Source organism: Protopterus annectens, chromosome 2.part0 (genome assembly GCF_019279795.1).
Source record: "Protopterus annectens isolate FY-2018-M chromosome 2.part0, PAN1.0, whole genome shotgun sequence".
In the NCBI taxonomy this organism is placed as follows: domain Eukaryota; kingdom Metazoa; phylum Chordata; order Ceratodontiformes; family Protopteridae; genus Protopterus; species Protopterus annectens.
This window is the reverse complement of record NC_056728.1, coordinates 468,429,784-468,450,891: the sequence shown is the minus strand read 5'-3', so window position 1 is coordinate 468,450,891 and position 21,108 is coordinate 468,429,784.

Genomic DNA, 21,108 nt, shown 5'->3' with positions numbered 1-21,108 from the left:
GTCATGGGTCATGCAGAACAGTTACTGACACAAATGTTGATAGTCACACAATAGTGGTGCGAACACCTCAAAAGTCCTTGGGAACAGCAACACAATTGTGCATACATTGAATTCGACAAGGTTGTGTTTGAATCAAAATGTGATATTTTTGTGCATATCACAGCACTACAACATGTGGATGAAACAAGACTTATGTGCTCATGTTATCAGTATGAATTTATATTGATGTATGTCACAGAGAATTTAATGACGGTAGGTATACACATGCACACCTGTGCCAGTCTGCAACTATCACTGTGATGGTTAAATCAGAACTGCATAGAATGTGGATCTGCTCCACTACAAAAACACATACCTTACTAAGTCAACATTATACATAGTATCATCCCAGGTCAACGGCTCTCAAGTTGCATATTACTAAAGCTGTTATGGAAGGAACATGTAATGAAATGTCAGCAGCAGCCATCAATAACTTACCTCACATCACAGATTGTAATACCCTCTTGTAGGCCTACCGAATATCCACATCTCAACATTGCACATGTCAATGACAGCAACATTGACATGTGAAATGTTCTTTGTGTCTTAGGACATTAATAAGCAAACAGACAGCATCACATACACTCCTATTATTATACCATTTAAACTCAACTCCCTATATCTTATCTAGATGATGGAAGATATTAAAGCTATGTGCATGTGTGTGTATATTTCTTTGATTGCATTATATACTGCCTCTGTCCATATGTGACATATGCACCACCCCATGGCATAATTAGCAATTACACAACCAGTGCTCTGGAGCTGGCTTGCACAGTCTCATGTAAGGACACTGCTTCATGATGTGTGTATGCATCTTTGACATGAAGACATCCTCCACTCCTCTGCAAAAAGGATGTCATGTGGCCAGAGGAAAAAAGAAGATGTTGGATGCATGCGGCTACACTGAAGGTTCTCCTAAGGGGTAGTGAAATGAAAAGTGATTCAAAAGATCAGCCAGTGACTGTAATGTACTACCAACCACACACACACACACACACACACACACACACACACACACACACACACACACACACACACACACACACACACACACACACACCAGTAGGCTGGGTCTGATTTGAACATTACAACTGTGTAGGTATAGAAGCAGAATTCCATACAGTGCAGAACTAGCACCACCACATATGTCTGACTTTAACACTGTCATGCTGCACATTATGGAGTATGATAGCATCATTGTATACTGCAAAGAACATTTTGGGAGGAGTGTCTGACATTGATGTGGAGTCACAGCTCAGTGTAAAATTGTCCCACAAATGTCATTTGAATGTATGCACGCTCAAGTTCCCTGCTGTCAGATTAGAGCACTTAAATATCTAATTATAGAAGCTGGAGAAAAGAGTAGTTAACATTACTACCACAGCACAAGCTTGATTTGAATAATGTCAGAGTGCACTTGATACAGGATTACAATGCGTGTATATTGCAAGAAGATGTTTGGAGGAGTCTGTGATGTTGTTTGTCTTTTCGGCTTTTTCCCGGTAAGGGGTCGCCACAGTGGAACTCCGGTCTGCTAATGATTGGTGATATATTTTTTTTACGAAACGCCGAGGTGCCAGCTCAACGCCCAACCTTCAATGAGGGCACATCCATTTACACACGCATGTCTTTTGAACGCTACCCAACCATGGGGAGGACATGCAGACTCCACACAGAAGGCACTCCCAAGCCCAGCCGAGAATCCAATGGGAGAACCTCTTGCTGTGAGGTAACAATGGAGGAGTCTGTGATATAGCTGAGAATTCACATGCTGTTCTAAAATTTTTACCATACTGATTGTAAAATGCACATGCAGACCAGTTGAATGCCATGTAACTAGAACCTCTACTTACCTACGCACAGGTCACAGTATTTAACATGAGTACCACAGCACCTGTCTGCTTTTTATAGTGTCAGAAAACACTTCATAGTTGATGACTTCAGCAATGTCTGGTGAGAAGAAGATGATAGTAGGACTGTCTCACATACTGTTGAAACAAGATCTCTAGAATATGAACTAAGTGAACACAAACACACAGCAGTTGATCACAATGAAACTAGAACCCAAATCTAATTATTTACAAAACACATTTCTTACTACAAGCAGCACAGCATAAATCTGGTCTGTATAGTGCCAGACAACACTTTATAGCTGATGATGTCAGTAGTGTCTGCTAAGAAGATGGTAACAGGAATGTCTCACATGCTGTTCAAAAGTGGTCTACCTCTAGAATGTGAATTAACAGAACATAAACACACACAGACAGTAGAGACCTATTGGCAGACCACAGTATTTAATGCAAGAGCCATAGCACCATTGTAGCTTTCACAGTGTCTGACATTACTTTATATCTGATGAAATCAGCAGTGAATGTTTGTGAGAAGGTGTTGGGGGGGCCTGTATGAAATGGCTGTGTAGGCATGTACGACTTTAAAATATTTGTTCTCAGTAAACTTGATTGCTGACATTAGACTACAGACTCATACTCTTCTGATTATGCAGACACTGGTTGAGTGCAGTGAAATTAGAAAAGCTACTTAATTATTACACAAGCTAGAGAACTTGGTACTTAATATAAACACCATGGCACAAGTCTGACTTTTACACTGTTGCTGGACAATTTATAGTGGATGATAGCATCATTGGATGTTTGGGTGAAGATGTTTGGAGCTTGTGTGAAATGGCTATGTAGGTATGCACAACTGTCAAAATATTTGTTCTTCATGGGAATGGATTGACAACAGTAGGATACGGACTTATAATTTTTTGACTATGCACACTCACAAGTTAACTGCAGTGAGTTTGGAACCTCTACCTAACTAGGTTACACATGTTAGAGAAATTAGTACTTAATGCAAGTGTCACTACACAAATCTGACTTTTGCATTCCTGCTGGACATTTTATAGTAGATGACACCATCACTGTATGTTTGGGTGAAGATGTTGGGAGGCCTGTATGAAATGGTTGTGTAGGCATGTACAACTGTCAAAATATTTGTTCTTCATGGGATTGGATTGATGACAGTAGAATACAGACTCATACTCTTCTGAATACGCATACACACCAGTTAACTACAATGAGATTAGAACCCTCCTTAACTAGTTTTATAAGCTTGAGAACTCAGTACTTGACACAAGCACCACATCACAAGTCTGACTTTTACCTTGCTGCTGGACAATTTATAGTGGATGACATCATCATTGTATGTTTGGGAGAAGAAGTCAACAGGCCTGTATGAAATGGCTATGTAGGTATGCACAACTGTCAACATATTTGTTCTGCATGGGACTAGATTGCTGGCAGTAGGATACAGACTCATGCTCTTCTGAATGTGCACACACACACCTACACATACATAAAGACACACACATAATGTGGCTGTTGTGGTAAGTTTACCCACATTTAACTATTTTGTTCCCATCTGCAGAACACAGTATTTAATAACTGCACCATCCCAAAGTATGTTTTTACCTTGTTATACTGGTATTTATAGATGATGACATCATCATTATATGATGTGGGTAACATATCCTGTTATGAGAGTAGTGTGCAAAGTGTGAAATTTGGATTTTCTGTTGTGGTTCCAATTTGCAGGTATACTTTAAAAGGCAGCTTCTCAAACTAGATGCAATAAGCTGTCAGGAATGCATATTGCAGAAGTGAGACATATACACCTGTTTCTCAATATGTTGTGTACATTGCACACTTACACACACACACACACACACACACAGAGAACTCAGTACTTGACACAAGCACCACATCACAAGTCTGACTTTTACCTTGCTGCTGGACAATTTATAGTGGATGACATCATCATTGTATGTTTGGGAGAAGAAGTCAACAGGCCTGTATGAAATGGCTATGTAGGTATGCACAACTGTCAACATATTTGTTCTGCATGGGACTAGATTGCTGGCAGTAGGATACAGACTCATGCTCTTCTGAATGTGCACACACACACCTACACATACATAAAGACACACACATAATGTGGCTGTTGTGGTAAGTTTACCCACATTTAACTATTTTGTTCCCATCTGCAGAACACAGTATTTAATAACTGCACCATCCCAAAGTATGTTTTTACCTTGTTATACTGGTATTTATAGATGATGACATCATCATTATATGATGTGGGTAACATATCCTGTTATGAGAGTAGTGTGCAAAGTGTGAAATTTGGATTTTCTGTTGTGGTTCCAATTTGCAGGTATACTTTAAAAGGCAGCTTCTCAAACTAGATGCAATAAGCTGTCAGGAATGCATATTGCAGAAGTGAGACATATACACCTGTTTCTCAATATGTTGTGTACATTGCACACTTACACACACACACACACACACACACACACACACACACACACACACACACACACACACACACACACACATTTTCTGATCTGCATGGATGTAACTGTGTATGTATGTGTGTTCATATTTGTGATGAATTGATGTCCACATTAAGACATGTATAAGACAATCTCAATTTCTATTGTCAGTATAAAACTTTAGATGATGTAAGAATGTAGTTGTGCTGGTTATTTTTGAATTGTAGTTGACATTTGGGAACTTCTACTGACAACTATTTTCAAGTGCATGGGTACAGGGCATATGTGAGACTGAGTAAATATTTATTCAGTAACTAACATGTGCCTTCCCTGTTGTTGTGTTTTTGCATGGATTACAATAGGACAAAGACTAACTGGGCAGTAAACATAGTAATACATGCCAATCATCTCTTTCCATAGTGCACCATCAAGCTGCTGCTTTGCACAATTGGCCAAGTGTCTGTGCATGTGAGAGTCACATTTAATAACTGCAACTTAAACTTGAGAAGTACTTATGCATGTAGTCAATGGCAGAAATATCTGACAGATATAGTGTTGATACTCTAGTTTATATTGGAAATGTTGTGTCATAACTTTTATGACTTAAAGTAATATTGCTATTGCCTACCCCATTTGCATGGAGTTAAACATCAAGCAAATATGAGTCTCTGCTTAATTGGGAAAAAGTGATTCTTCTTTTGGTTCACCTTCCTCTGCACAAACATGCTAAATGGTGAGGCATGGCAGTCAGCACTTTGGATAGTACTGAGTGTAAGAAAAACACCTGCTGTCTAGCTTTCCCTGTGGCAGCAAGTGTGAGAGCAGGAAGTTCATATTTTGAGGACAAATGGCATAGATTTCAAATCCAACTCAATCTATTTATTTAAACATTGCCAGGATGGCATTACATGATTAAATGTGATAATCTTTGCAAATGTGAGCGGCAAGGAGTACAGTGAAGCACTGTATAAAAATTAATATCAGTCAGATGATTTATGTCAACAGTACACATATGGATTTGCATTATTATACACTTTTCAGTCTAAATAAATGTTAGAGAAAATAGGTAATATTAGTGTCTTTGCTCTTCTGTAACTGTATGTTCCATTAGTGCAGCGAGTTTAAGGAGCATTGAATGGAAGTAACCACACCATGAAATAGGACATAAAGAGCTATTCACCACCACTCAGCACTGGTGTGATATGTTAAACTTTACACAATTGCAGAAGTCAAACAGTGAAAGTCTTTATTAGGTATTTATTATTTCTGTGTGTGGTGTGTGATTTTATTTTTGACCATATTAAAGGTATGAAAATGGTGTAGATAGGAAAGTGGGAAAATGGGTGAACATGCAGGGGGGAAAAACAAAGGGGAAGCAATATAGGAATTTTCAGGACAGAATTAAGAAAGAACTATAGCTATCCACTTCTCCCCCAGTGTAATATGAACATGTATATAAAACTGGATGAGTTTGGACTGTCACCACCACACAGATGGTTGACAACAATGTAATCATGTTGTATAGCCAACTGGACCAAATCAAGTAAGTTGAGAAGACATTTGTATGAAGTGGAGAGCTATATATGGGATAAAACTTTTTTGTAGGGAAGGTGCCCATTTTTTTTATTTTATTTCAGTAAGAGATGAATGTTGGGTACAGGACATAGGTATGTCAGGGTCAGGTAAGTAAGGTAGGTGAAGAGGTGGGTGCAGACAAATGGGACAAATAGGACAGAGACAGGAATGATGAGAAATACCAAATGATGGGGGACACCATGATTGGGGATAGCATGAGAATCCCAGGCTCGTCAAGCATGGGGACAGTAATAATCTAGTCCTTAATCTCAGAATTGTCATCATTGTCCCTTCCCCTCAGATTTCTGTTGGAGTGGTTGACATTTTTGTTTTTTCACCATTCCAATGAGCCTTCTCCATAAGGATGAGGAGTGGCCCAGTGGTACCTTCTATGACCTCATGCACCATGCCTGGCAGTTACTGACAGATAACAAAATCCCCACTTCCATCAATAGTCCCAGAGGGTACCACTGCACCAACTACCAGGGTAATGCTATCTGATGATGAGGTCCCAGGTAGTGAAGGGGCTGCAAAGGCATTACTGCCAGGTTGTGTCCCTAATGTGCTAGGCATTGGTGTGGCAGCGGTTGGAGGGGTGGCAGGCTTAGCCACATTGGTTGGCCTACTTCCTTGTGTTGGAAGTAATTTTGTCAGCTGTCAGAAAATTATGATATCAGAATGTCATGATCACACATATAAAAATAAAAAGAAGAGATAAGGGCTGGATTAAGAGAACAGAAAAATATAATTAGAACCATCATATGTCCCATACAATAAATTACTACAACACAAATACATTTTTACTTTTATGTTAACTATACTTTTTAAAAACTACAAAATAGGATGGTTAATTATTCCAAGTACTCCTTACAATATGAATGTATTACACATATGCTTTATAAAGATTAAGTTAACAACATGGCATTTACACAAATTTTCTTGGAATTAATGTTTTTTTAATTATTTTATTATGCATTTGTCACCTGTGGAAGTTAACCCACAACGTTTGAATATACTATTACAATTGACTCCTACAATGTGAGCTATAGAATGAATCATGTGTGCTTGAGTTTGCAATTAATATATGCATGCATAATGTTCTACTAATGTATAGAAGAGCAATATGTTTAATAAAATAATCATTTGTGCTGCATACGTACTCCTTACTTCTCTGTGTCTTTCTAAATATTCAGCATGGGCTTCCCTGTTCACTGAAATCTCTTGGCAGCTGTAAAATAAAGAGGAGAGAAAAAGAGAAGAGCATTATGTATACCAGTCTTGGCAATCCAGCTTTGTATATCATTTAAAGTATCTTTATCTGTATACTTATACAACTGTGGACTGTCAGCAGTCCTAAACTCATCCAGCCACTGGTTGAGTTGTGCCTGCTTGCACCTTTTTAGGTCATTGTAGTGGTGCCTGCATTCCTCTCCAGTGTGTGGAATGCCAGTTGCACTGGAGACAGCCTTGGCAAGACTACTCCAAGCATTTGCTTTATACTGAAACCAAGTGTAGTCCCCCTGCAAAAGTCTACAGCTGCGGAGCTTTACAAGGAATCCAATGAATATTCCGGACTCATCTACACCCCATTTTTGTAAGCTAAACTGGGAACCTACCTTCTTTCCTAGCTCCTGCCATGTCCACATAGGTCACACAGCAACAGTTAAAGTGTTCTTCCCCAATTTGTGATATCGTGTTTAACGGTCAATGTGAATACCTGTACAACCATGCCAACCATGTTACATGATGTTAAGCAGACAGCAGCATTGCCAAACAGAGAAGAAGGCAGTTTATGAAATAAAAAGGATAATGTGATGGTTGCCATTAATTTACAGGTTGTATGCTGCTGTACCTGTTAGATGATTTAACTTTTCAGACATGTATTGGGGGTATAAATTTTATGAGTTGACACATTTTTTTGTGTGGCTGTATACACTGATAAAAGTAATTTATATGATATGTGATTCAAACTTGTGCAAAGTAGATCACATGTTTTTCTACATATGTGCATTTTCCTCCTTGCCACAGAAGAAATGCTTATCAGCCATGCTTATTAATTATACAGACACATTTAAGATTGAGTGGTCAACCTGTGACCTAACAAGGAATAGTTTATACATTCATGTGTATATGACTATCATTGAAGTATGAAGTCCATCCTGGGACAGAAAAGAAACTTAATTACAGAAACATATTTGTTAGTATACCTACAGTCATACATATAATTCATGTGATGTTCACTGCTATACATAATTATTGCTATGTATAATTATCTTTATATTGTTCTTTATCTTTAAAAATTGAGTGACACAGAATTAATAAAATTTGGAGTGTGCTAGATTAGAACTCTGGCTCAATTGTATTGTGGCAATGATCTTACACCAGTCACTACAGGTAAAAGTAGCTAACAGGTGTATTTTTTGCACCCATTACTGTCCAGAATATTCATTGCTACTGAGGACATGTTTGTCAGACATGCTGATTAGCTATATAGAAACATTAAAGAGTGGTTAACCATGCATGTTTGTGATGAAAGTTTAGAAAGGTGCAGCGGTTAGCATTGTTGCCTCACAGCAAGAGGCTCTCCGGTTCAATTCTCGGCTGGTAGGCCTTCTGTGGGGAGTCTGCATGTCCTCCCCCGGTCAAATTCATTTTAAAAGACATACAGGTAGGTGTGTGCATGAGTGGGTGTGCCTTCCTTGAAGGTTGGTGCCGGGCTGGCAACTCGACACTGTAAAAATTCACTGCTAATCATTAGCGGACCAGAGTTCCGCTGTGGCGACCCCTAACCGGAAAGACAGTTTAGAACCAATATTGTACTGATACCCACAGTTAGACATATAATGTATATGATATCATCTGTATACTCAATCCACCTGCTATACAAAGTTATTTTTGTGTATAATTATTTTTATATTGTTAATTTGTATATAAATTACAGCGGACCAGCATTAATAAAGTTTAGAATTTGTTGGATTAGAGCCCTGGCTCACCTGCATTGTGGCCATTAACCTACACAAAATGCCATATAGAGAACCTGGCAGCAGGTGCATTTTTTTACACTAATTTCTACCATGGTCTACATATCCTATGTGTTGTATGCTTCACTGTGTTTACCAGGTGTACTACACACACAGTTGAATCACAACTCTAGTTTATGCTGCCCTTATCATAGAAGCAGCTTCCATTAATTTTAAAATATTTATCCATTTCACCATACTTGTGCTAAGCAGTGCAAATATTAATATCTAAAAAAATAAACATTACAAATTACATGCTAACACAAGTTACGAATTTTAAAACAACTTTGAATTTGAACTATCATAACTAATGAATCTACAATACACACTAGTCGTGTTTTATTTGTCTTGCCACAGAAAAAAGTTTTCAGCAAGAAAGCAAATCTTGTACATAAAAGCAATTCCCATTTACTCCACAGTATTAGCAAGACATATACACTCGTGCACTCCCAATTGTTTGTATGCGTTGCTTACAGATTCTGGGCAAAGAATGATCACACAACCATGTATGACTGTTGTTTGCACCAATGCAGCTTTGTCTTCTCTTTCTGTTGTGTTGATTCTTTTCTTATCTGTGCTGTACTCTCACACATGCAGTCTATACTGCATTTTGTATCATTGTCCTTACAGTGTATAATAAAAATACCTGACAATGAAGCACATTTTCGGCAAAGGCAGGAGATTTGGCAATTAGTGAACAAAAATGAGAAATGTGTACAGTTCACTTCCATTTAAAAGCTTGATAAAGTTACTTCTACACTTTGTAAGTGTATCCTGAGGGACACATCCAAGGCAGGTAAGGTAGTCTGAATTGCCATTGTGTCTTCCTTCGGTCTCGCACTAATCATTCACAGCTGCAATCCATTAGCAGCTAACAGTGAGGTAGTGCCTACACTATGTTTATACATGCTACACAAAGTCAAAAGTTTGAATTTGTCAATTCTAATTAGTTCACACCTCATTTTTATCTTCACTGCCCTTAGAGGCTTGAATCTATCCTATAAAAGGGTAATTATCTAGGGAACTTGAAGGCGAGGAGACTTGTATTTGGAGAAAACAGGAGATTGCTGTTCCTTTTGATTTATCTGCAGAGAAGGCTTCTAATCTTGTCAAAGTATGATTGCATTTTTCAAGTACATTCTAGATTTGTAACATGTTACAAAGCAATATATATATATATATATATATATATATATATATATATATATATATATATATATATATATATATATATATATATAAAATGTATATATGAATCTATGTCAGTTGATCTAGTTTTCAGAAACTTTAAATTCATATCAGTGAGACGATATGATCGAATTTCCGAAAACTAGATCATTAAAAAAAAACCACACACACACAAAAATCTATCTTTTTTTTACAGTTTTGCAGCAGGGCAAGACCACCTGCACACCCTACTAATTATATATACCAACTCTGAGATTGCACTACATTGAGGAGAACAGTAAATTTCCAGATCCTCAGGGTCTATATTAGATAAATGGAAGTTTACCTTAGCGAATGCTCTAATAATCAAACATCCCAGACCTTGATATGCTTTTTGTGAGATTGTAGTGCAGTGAAGATCAGAATATTTGCCCTTTCCTCACTGTAGTGCGATCTCGGAGTTGGAATATATATTTAGTGGGGGTGTGGTGGGCTGAAAGTTCGAGGTCCAGGATTTTCAATTATTAGAGTGTTCGCTAAGGTAAACTTTCATTTATCTAATATAGACCCGATCCTCACTGTATTGTGATCTCCATTCAAAAGCTTTGGGTTTTCAGAAATTCGATCATATTGTCTAGATGTTATACATTTTGAGTTTCTGAAAATTCAATCAACTGATAGGAATCTCTCTCTATCTTTCTATATTTTAGAAAATGGAACTTTTATCTGTATGCAGTTCTTATAGTTCACTGTTGGAATAGCTATTTTTGGCAGGTATTTACATTTCACAGATACGCAGGTTATTAACTTTCACCACAAGTGTTATTGTTAAAATTGGTTACTTTACTATCTTCTATGTTATTTCAAGGAAATGTAATGTACTATGTCAAAGACGCAGGGTGTTATACTTCTAAGATGGCCCAGAGACACCTGCCAGGGAGTGGTGAGCCTAGTGAGAGGTAACTGGCAATCATATAAAATTTACTTTTCTGTTGCAAATGTGTACACATTGTGAACATTGTGTTGAAAGCATATATAGCAATTGAATTATGTAGTATTACTTGGTCTGTACAAACTTTCATTTTCTTGCTGTTTTGGGGTGGTGGAACCAACTACCATTTGTGGGTTGCCACAAGAAAAGTTGTGTTTCAAGAGGTTTGCTCTTGAAAATGTATAGACATCCTTTTATTTCAATGGGTAACAATACTTTACTAAAATGTGATTCCTTGTTTTGGAGCAAATATTGGTTTGTGTGTAAGTGTGATTGTATAGAACTACATAACCTTCAATTTTAATAATTGAAATGTTTGTCTCCAGTACTTAATGTCGAAAATATATGTGTATATCAGCAGGAATTAACTTATGCGATATTTATGTTATATCATTCTCTGTTTTATGTCATATAGGATTATGGCACCCAAACATACAAATCCACATAAATCCCCTTTTAGTGATTGTGAAAATGATGTTATAGTGCAGGCATTCAGGCACTGTGGTGCCTTTCTGCTTGAGAGAGGACGTGGGGATATGGTTGACAGAATGCAAATTTGGAACCAGATAGTCAATGTCAGTGCTGTAGGGGATCTCACCAGGACTTATGATCAGGTGCATCATAGGGCCACTGATATGATTTCATCAGCCCAGAGGAGAGCAGCTGCAATTGTCTGTGAACAGCTTGCTATGGGAGGGGGGTTGCTACTGAGACACTACTGACACCAAATGAAGAGTTTATATCCATTGTCAGATCCAGAGAGCTCAGTGGAAACTGCACATCAACATGTGATTGTTGTCAGTGTTGATGTGTCTGGTAATATAAGTATGTGCCAGTAGGAGCTTCCAGGTAAGCTTACGTATGGCAAGTTTTTAGAATTTGCTTGTGTAGTAAAATATAGAAAATTTTAACCAGTACTTCTTGTGTTTTTTTTTTTTTAACCTATTAATAAATGAATAGATGCACTTGATCAGGGTAGTGTGGCCACTGTGGCTTTAGTGCTGGTTGACTCTGGCCATAGCAAACTTGTGGGTGAGGTGCCACAAAGGAGGGCTGTTAAGATTGCTTGGAGGATGCCTGTTGTTTATCCTTCATCTGAACATAGTGTGTCTTTATGTGCCTCAAGACATATGTTTAAGGACATTTGGGAGGAGCAGACACATTCCACTAGGGCCACAGAGATCATGCTTAGGGTTGTAGATGTGGCACAGGTTGACTTGCATGACTGCCTCCTCTGTGTGGCTGATTCAATGGATTAGGTGAATGACACAATGGCATGGGCAGTGTCTGTGTTTAAATATTTGCTGGGAGGGGGACAGCATCCACATGGACATAGATCAGCATCATCATCTAATGTTAGTCAAAGTAGCCATGCCAAATCATGTTCCCATGGTGGCACTACTTCCACTGCTCCATCAGTGATTGAGGTGTCCACACTCAAACATGGTAGGCCATGTGGTTGTGGTCCTGGGTGTACTAATGAGTAGAGCTCATTCAGCAGACATCACTCACATTCAGGTAGCAGCAGCACATTTGACCATTAGCATGGATGTGCCAGTGCAACTTCTGGCAGAGGCAGTTCTCGCAGTTGGGAACAATGACAATGAACTGTCACCTCTACCATGCATGGCTCACACCTGTCAGACATAGAGAGATGCAGAGCTAGCACAGAACTTGTGTGTGTTTTTGCAGACACTCACACACTCTTTTCACCTTGAGTGTCCATACAGATGCACACACATTACAGTTACATGGGTCATTCATGAAGCTTAAAGCTCATTGTGTCTCAGTGGTCATTTCATGATTTATCAAAATTTCTGCCTGCCTGTCTTTCTTACTCACATTCACTCACTACCTTTTGTGTCAGTCTTGGTCTCCTACCTCCCCAAACAACTCCCTATGCAAATGATGATAACTGTGCCATAACCTTGATTGTGTCTTTTGGATTCAGAAATACATAAGTCTTTTGTCTGATGTCCAAGGTGCACAGCACACAGAGTGCTTAGTATATATATCTGTTTATGATGCTCTTTTGAAAATTGTACTGCTTTCTTACAGTTTGTTTTTATTGTGTTTATCTTTAATGCATGAGGCCTAAAAATCCTCTTGTATTAAAGGTAACATGGGATATATGCAAATGACCCTGTGTTTCCAAACGTTAGCCAAGCAATCCGCTTAAGGTGTTCTGAAGAAGCCATAAGATGGTTGAAACATGCATGTCCACAACTAGAGGGGTTTGGCTTAATTGGCCTGAATTTGTCCATAACAGACTTAAAAAGGAAAAAGTCATGGGCATTCAGAACTGCCATATAGCTGAAACACCTGATGTCCTTAAGGGGTCATTTGCATATATCCCATGTGACCTCTAATACAAGAGGTTTTAAGGAATCAAACAGTAGAAAATTTAGCTTGGCTGGGTTTTTCTTTTAGTTTTTACTGATTGTTTTTTTCTGTGTAACCTTTTTACTCATTTTTTAAGTATTGTCATGTTGTAATAACTTTTTTAAGCACACGCTTATACACAAAAGAAGAATTATCTCCTATTGCTTTGGCAAACCAGCATAGCCCCTTTAAAATATGCCAGTTATCACAAATAATTTTTCATATTGCAAAGTTACCAACTGATATATCTAAGCTAAAAACTAATGTTTTGTTTATATCAGAAAACATTGTTGGCACACACGGTTTTGTCCAAGGGCTGGTGTAATATAGGGGCAAAAAATGTATTTTTCTTGTTGATTATTTCAATAGCACTGAGTGCCAATCTAAATTATTTATAACCTCTTTCCAAAAAAAGGATGCAATAAAATGAATTTCCTCTTTGAAAACTGAATCATCTGTTGTTAATCTAAAGGCCCGAATAAACTGCCCAGGAGGTATATTTTTCTTAATAAATTTGGGATGATTATTATTATAGTGCATATAACTGTTAGAAAAAGTCTTTTTTCTATAAATACTACTATTAAAAGAACGATTATTAATGTCCCATTTCAAGTAGTGTCTAAAAAACGTACCTGTGGGCCTGCATTTGCTATGGTAAAGTCTAAGAAGTCTGTACTTCTGTTCAATTCATGCAAAATAGTTTACAATCATTAAAACTGCCTTTTATAATAATTAACAAATCATCAAAAAATCTTTTAAATAAAATTATGTTATAAAAAAAATAGTGTTGTTGGGTAGTATCTGCCTCTCCCACCAGCCCAAAACCAAACTGGCAAAGTCTAGGGCTGGTGCTAACCCCCTAGCAACACCTTTGGTTTTTGGTGATCTCTCCCATTGAATATAAAATAATTACATTCCAGCAAAACCTCGGTGAAGGAACAGACAAGGTTAATCTTATACCCTGTGTAATTTGTTTTTTGTAATGTAGAACATATTCTATTCCTGTATCCCATGGTATGCTGGTGAATAAAGAAGTTACATCTACAGGAAACATAATCATGCCTTCTCTTTCATATTCGTGAATCTCACTGAATTTCCTGATATGATCAATGAAATGCAGAGTCACGCAAATATGAGACTAAAGTCTCCACTAGTGGATTTAAAATAATATCCATATATATAGAGAAATACCCCTGGTGATATAGTTGGCAGCAGACACAATAGGTTTAAAAGGGGGGGGGGGATTTGTGGCACTTTTATGTATTTTAGGTATGCCAAAGAGGACATCTATCTTGGGGTTGTCGACAGACATAAAGTTATACTCTGCTGTCTATATGACCATTCATAAGCAACAGCAAGTCATACAAATAAGCTTTAATATAATTATAGCCACAATGTATATGTTCTAATTTGACTTCCCTATATTCTTCAACATTCATTAACATTCTTTCAGTGGCATTTGTATTATCTAACCGATACATAATAACAAGTCCCCCCATCTGCTCTCATAGTATGTATGTGTTTCAAATTTCTAAGTTCATACAATGCTTGTCTCTCTTCAACATTCAAATTATAAAAGTGATTTCCACTATTTGTGCTAAGTAGCTTCCTGATATCACTTTCACAGCTTTTCCCAAAGACTTCAAGGGTATTCTGTAGTTTAGGATTGTAAGTAGAAGGTTTGAAAATAGCAGTTATTACTACTTACCCCTTAAAGCAAATAATGTAAATTAAGCTTTCTAGAATAAAACTTTTGTTGTAAAAGTGTATTGGTCAAATTTGCCCTCTGAGAAGGGACAAAATTCAACCCAAAACATAATATATATATTTTTTGAATGGTAGAAAACCAAGTCAGTTAAATTAAACAGTTTGCATTCTGAACTTGCTGCAAATCCATTGCTTAGTCCTTTTTTCATTAATTTCTGATCCTCGTTTGATTTTGAGTGACTGGAAGAGGTTCTTTTGTGGAAAAAAAGTTTTTGAAACAGTTTCTGAACAATTTTCTCCCTTCATCCATAGGATGCAAAGGAAGTTCTTCAAAAGTGTCTGGAAATTCAGCTTCTTCCAAAGAAATAACCATGCCCACTGAACTACTATTTATTTATGGGTCTAAGTTCATTTGCTTGTCACTCAAATCTGCAACTTCTTCCCTTAAAGGGGAACACAACTCTTGTGTTGAAACTGCACCAGATTTAACTGCAGCTGTGTTTTTACTTTTGACAAGAGAATTGTGAAGAGGAAAATCATTTTTTAATTCACAAGTTTCTCTGTCTCTAAGAATTTTCTTTTATTTACAAACCACCACTGTTTTTTCAAATCTCTCAAGGGAGACAAAAACATATCTCATAATCAGCTTTCATTTCACTTACATGGTAACATTTGTCAACACTTGTTCATCTGTCCTTTTTATATTCTCCTTTAGATGGCACATGAGTTTCTTGTTGTTTTTGATCAATATTTTCAGACACTCCATACCATATTTGTTAAAAAAAATCAACCAGTTCTGAATAAAAGGGATCCTCATAGGTAATCCTCTTAGGGAATTTGAAAAAAACCTAAGCCCCTTAGGAGCAATATTCAGTGATAAACATTGCTCAAAACTCATATTTTCAAGGACAAAGAGTGAAACTTTTTGAGAAATCTTTCCTGTTCTAGTAATTTGCTTCTTATCTCTTACTTTTCAATAATGGTTGAAACTTTGAAAGTGGTCTCTCCAATAGGATTATAGTTGGTGGAAAGAACAGAAGAGACATCTTTGAATAAATTACCTTTGCCTTGGACATCCATAAGTTTGACATTAGAAAACTGCACATCAGGTCCATTTACAACAAAATTGGATATATTTGAACTCACTTGTTGAACTAGACAACTACTTTGCAAATGTTTGACTTGCCTTGTGAGCAGATTAAATGACTTCTGTAGATTGTTTAAAGCCATTTACAGCTCCATAAAATTTAGGTCTTTTGTTTCTGAGACAGTGAGCATTGCCTGACATCAATTTTAGTGTATATTTGTGCAAAGGATGAAAATTGTACCCCCTTAGGTGGTGAGCATGTGTACTATCCATTGCCTCTTGGCCAGGCGAGGGCACATTGTGTACATCTATGTATACCTACACCCACAGTGGCTTATGGATCACCCTCTGACTCTTCAACTGTGTGTGGCTGTGATGACCTTGCCAGTGGTGGTGGGATGTGTGCTCCTTTCCCTTGCTGTTCCTGCTGAAGCTGTTTTTTCAGAATAATATTGTGATGGATAAAACAGACAATGAAAATTTCAGCACAAGTACCGGGGTTGTATCTCCTCTGATGTAGACATCAGAACTATGACTTCAGCAGCGCAAACATATACTCTATGATATTTCTTGTTTGAGTGTGTGCCTCATTATAGTATTCTTCAGTGGGTGTGTGTACATTTCTGATGGGCACCATCAGCCACAGTTTGAGTGCATACCCAGCATCACACAGTAAATGACATTGTGGGATATCCCCCTAGAAAACCTCTGATAAGAGCAGAGAGTTGTGCCAGATATGAGAGTCATGGTAACTACTGAGGTTGCCAGCACACACATTCAGGGTGATTCCCTTAGCATTACACACACCCTGGCAGTTAATGGAGTGTAAGCCCTTTCTGTTTATGTACACCCTTCCCTGCTCTCAGAGTGGTGATTTAATTTCAATGTGCATGCAGTCTATATAGTCACTGGCATGTTGTAGCATAACATTCAGGAGCTGATGTAGGACCTAGATGCTGATGTCAATGGCACCCCCAGCATATACCCTGTTCGTCTACAGAAGGTTGACTACAAAAGGTTCCTGTAGCTAATATTCTAAGTGCTACACATATCTTATTCTCCAGATGTGTTGGTTGCCCTAGGTTTGCCCTTGCTCTCATTTGAGGATGAAAGAGGTTGAAGAGTTTCTGTAGTGTGTCTGTATCCACCCTGTAGTTCTCTATAATTTCCACATCATGCAGACCATGAAAGGTTAAACAGGGTCTAAACACCTTTCTCCTTCTTGGCTGCAGCAGCATAGACTTGGGCCTGTTGCACATACACATGCAGAAGAGCAACAGCAGCCCTTAACGTTCTTTCCATGTAGAGTGGTTTCTGTGGTTGTATTCCAATAGGTTTTGGAATTTGAGGCAAAAACCTGCACAAAGTGTATACAATTGCTTTATAGTTTGTTCAACAGTTTCTCCATCTTGGATTGTTTGATTATCATACAATTCAGCTGCTTATGCTGTAGTTAGCATGCCACGATGTTTACTGTGTTTGCACAGCTCTCATTGCGCCATGATGTGCACACAGTTTTAGCAAGCCATGTAGGCTTTATTGAACCTGCTCCCTGGTCTTCCACTTATGGCTCTGTTAGACTGACCACCCATCAAAGTTACATATACCATTTAAAAAACTCTAGTGTATCAACATTTGTCAGATGCTTTTGAAAAGCATGGCTAAACTTAAAAAGGCATCCTGGGATTATCAGCCTTGTAATCACTTATGAACCTATTGCTTGCATATTTTATACTGCAGTTTTCATGTGGTATATGCTATCTAAAAAATGGTACTTACGTATTATCGCTACCAGATTTTCGCGGTTGCAAATTTAGAATACTTCTGTACAAACTAGGCCACAAACCACTGTAAGGTGGTATTTAGGGTCTGTTTTTTATTTGTTGTGGGCTAGCTTTGCATTACAGGGTCTGTGAAGGGGAAGACAAACATTTGCGGAATCCCGCTTCCTGTTTTCAAAGTGCCTTACACACGCACGCTTGAATTAGAATGCCTGCTGTTGTTCTGACGAACAGATTCTTTTGACTGTGTGGAAGGAAGCCTTCAGAGAAGGCAAAGGCAGACCCTGTAATGATGGTTTTGGTCACTTTTTTTGGGGGGGGGGGGTACTATTTGTAAAGACATTTTCAGGTCAAAATTAAAAAAAAAAAATCTGCTAACAGCCACAAAGTACAGGAAGAAGCGCATTGTCTGGCAATAAGATGTTTTGGGAAGTGTTCTTACTACGTGTGTAATCATGAAAGTGATTTTGAGTTTATCTGTATTTGTAAAGTATGGCCATGGGGACACTTTGTTAGCACCTTAACTGAAATTATTGACTGTGTAACTCAGCACTTTACCTAACCTAAGAAAAGCAGCAATCATTGCCCTTGACATATTTACAATCTCCTATTGTCGCAGGGTGTATTTGGTGACTCACTTTTCCAGTAGCTCACATCGTCTTGACAAATGCAGGCACTGCAAAGCAGAGCACCACTGTGTAGTTTCAGGAGCAAAGAGGTACAAACTCGCACCCTTTCTCCTCTTCGTGGCTCATCCCCACATTGACAGAGTAATGTTTTCTTCTTCACAGTCCCCTTTATAGATTAAGCAACCTGTTTCCTCACACGTATACCAAATTATGGCAGTGCGGAAATCTGGTTGCGATAATACGTAAGTACCTAAAAAACTTTACAAGAAATGCAATTATCGGCCTAAATAACATCTTGAAAAAGACAATCAAAATGTCCTGAGGATTTTAAGCTTTGCTAGTAACACTATAAAGCTGAGAACAATTACTTTTGTAAGGACAGCCTGGGCAATTCCAGCAAGAAAACAAATTTCTATGTTTTTAATTGTGTTAAAGACTGAAGAATTAGCTTTATTGAAAAGCTCTTAACAATTCTTACATAGTCTGTTAATAGTTGTTAATAAAAGTTAGACCTCTAGCACATTCCCTAAATCTTCATGCCCAGGTATAATCCAGATATTATTGTTAGTCCTTCTAAAAGCCATATAATCTATAGCAAAAGACAATGCCATAACAAGAGTTTTGTTAACTCTGCCATTAGGGTATTAAGAAGTACCTCACCATTTTACGATATGAAAAGTTTATGCTTAGCCATCTTTTTCAGAAAATGCTTGTTCTATAATCTGTCTTGTTAGATCCCTAAAGTATTTTTTTCTAAACACTTGCTTATAAAAGTCATCATATCATCATCATCATCACTGACCCTATTTTTTTTTCCATATTTACAAAGAACTGGGGTGTCACATCGACTGTTGCAACTTTTGTTATATTAGAGTCACTCTCATACTTGCATTGGCAGTCTTTCCTGACAGTCACAGGTCTTCTCTTACCCAGTCAATCCATCACTTTAGTGGACATCCTAATCTCCTCTTATCTTCTGCAAGTCTCACCCAAATCTGTTCTACCAAAGTGTCCTCTGCTTTCCTGCATTTGTTTCTGAACCACTGTAATCTGTTTTCCTTGATCTGATGCCCTGGCTTATTCTTCTACAATGGCACTATAATGCATATTCTCCAATCATCTGTGTTATGTCTCTCCCTCCATATTGCAATAAATTCTTCTAGGAGCCTTTTCTCCAGTACTGTACCCAACATCTTGATCATCTCTGTTGAGACTTCATCTGAGCCTTCCATTGTCCTTAAACACATTTTTCCTTAGTGATCTTTGTACTTCTCCTATACTCTGTCCTTCAGTCTTATTTCTTCATAAGCTGTGTCTGAAGCAATGCATCTGTGTTTTTACTTCATTCAGAACTTTCTTGAAGTTATCCTTCAATCTGCCCTTTACCTTCTAGACTGGCGAGCAGATTGCATTTGACATCCTTTATAATACTGGAAGTCAACTATCTTCTTTAGCTTCCTGCCATCTCCTTTCAACCTGACATAGCTTCTTTAAGTCACTTTCTAGAAGGTGACAGAGTTTCAGTAATGCTTTCTCTTTGCAATTGTGACTGCTCTATTAGAGTTTTTGTTAGCTAACCAGCATTCCTTCTGAGTTTAGTCTGTCATCTGTATTTCCCACTTTTTCCTGGACTCTTCTTTTCTTTCAGTAACTTCTTGCCACCACCAGCTTTCCTTTTATGCCATATTTCCACATCTGGTTTGACGACATATCTGTTCTACAATCTTCACATATGCTGTTTTGAAATGTTTTGAAATGCTGCCATTCTTCTTTGACTCCAACTACTTCCTTTTCTCCCTGAGGTGCTAGAGCTCTGAGTAGTTCCCTTTGATGAAGTCCACTTCCAGATCTTCTCTCTAGTCTCTGTTGACCTTAATGCTTTCTCTGACCATTGCTTGCAGCCGATTGTGGTCTCTATTGGTTAATGCTGGAGACCTGCTGTTTCACTAGGACTGATTTTTGTAATCTCTGTTATGACCTCAATGCCATTTTTTACAAGGAAGAAGTCTACCAGAGATGCATGCTGACAACTCTTATATGTGATGTTGTGGTTGCATCTCTTGATGAGTCATGTATTTACCACCATTAAGCCATTTACCAGACAGAAGACTAGAATGCCCTCTCCTTCATATTTCTTTTGCCCCAACCACATAGATGCAGGCAAGCCTCATATCCTGATCTGTCTATCCTGATAGGAACATTTAGGTCCACTATTATCAAGATCAGATAATTTTGTTCCATTTTATTGAGGAGATCCTGGAACTGCTGCTTGAATACCCTCTTTTCTTTGCATCATAGTCCTATAGTAAAGCATATTTTGAGATCATGAAGCTGCCCTTTATACTATAGTCTGATTGCCATGAGTCTGTTACTGATTCTGATGACATCCATCAC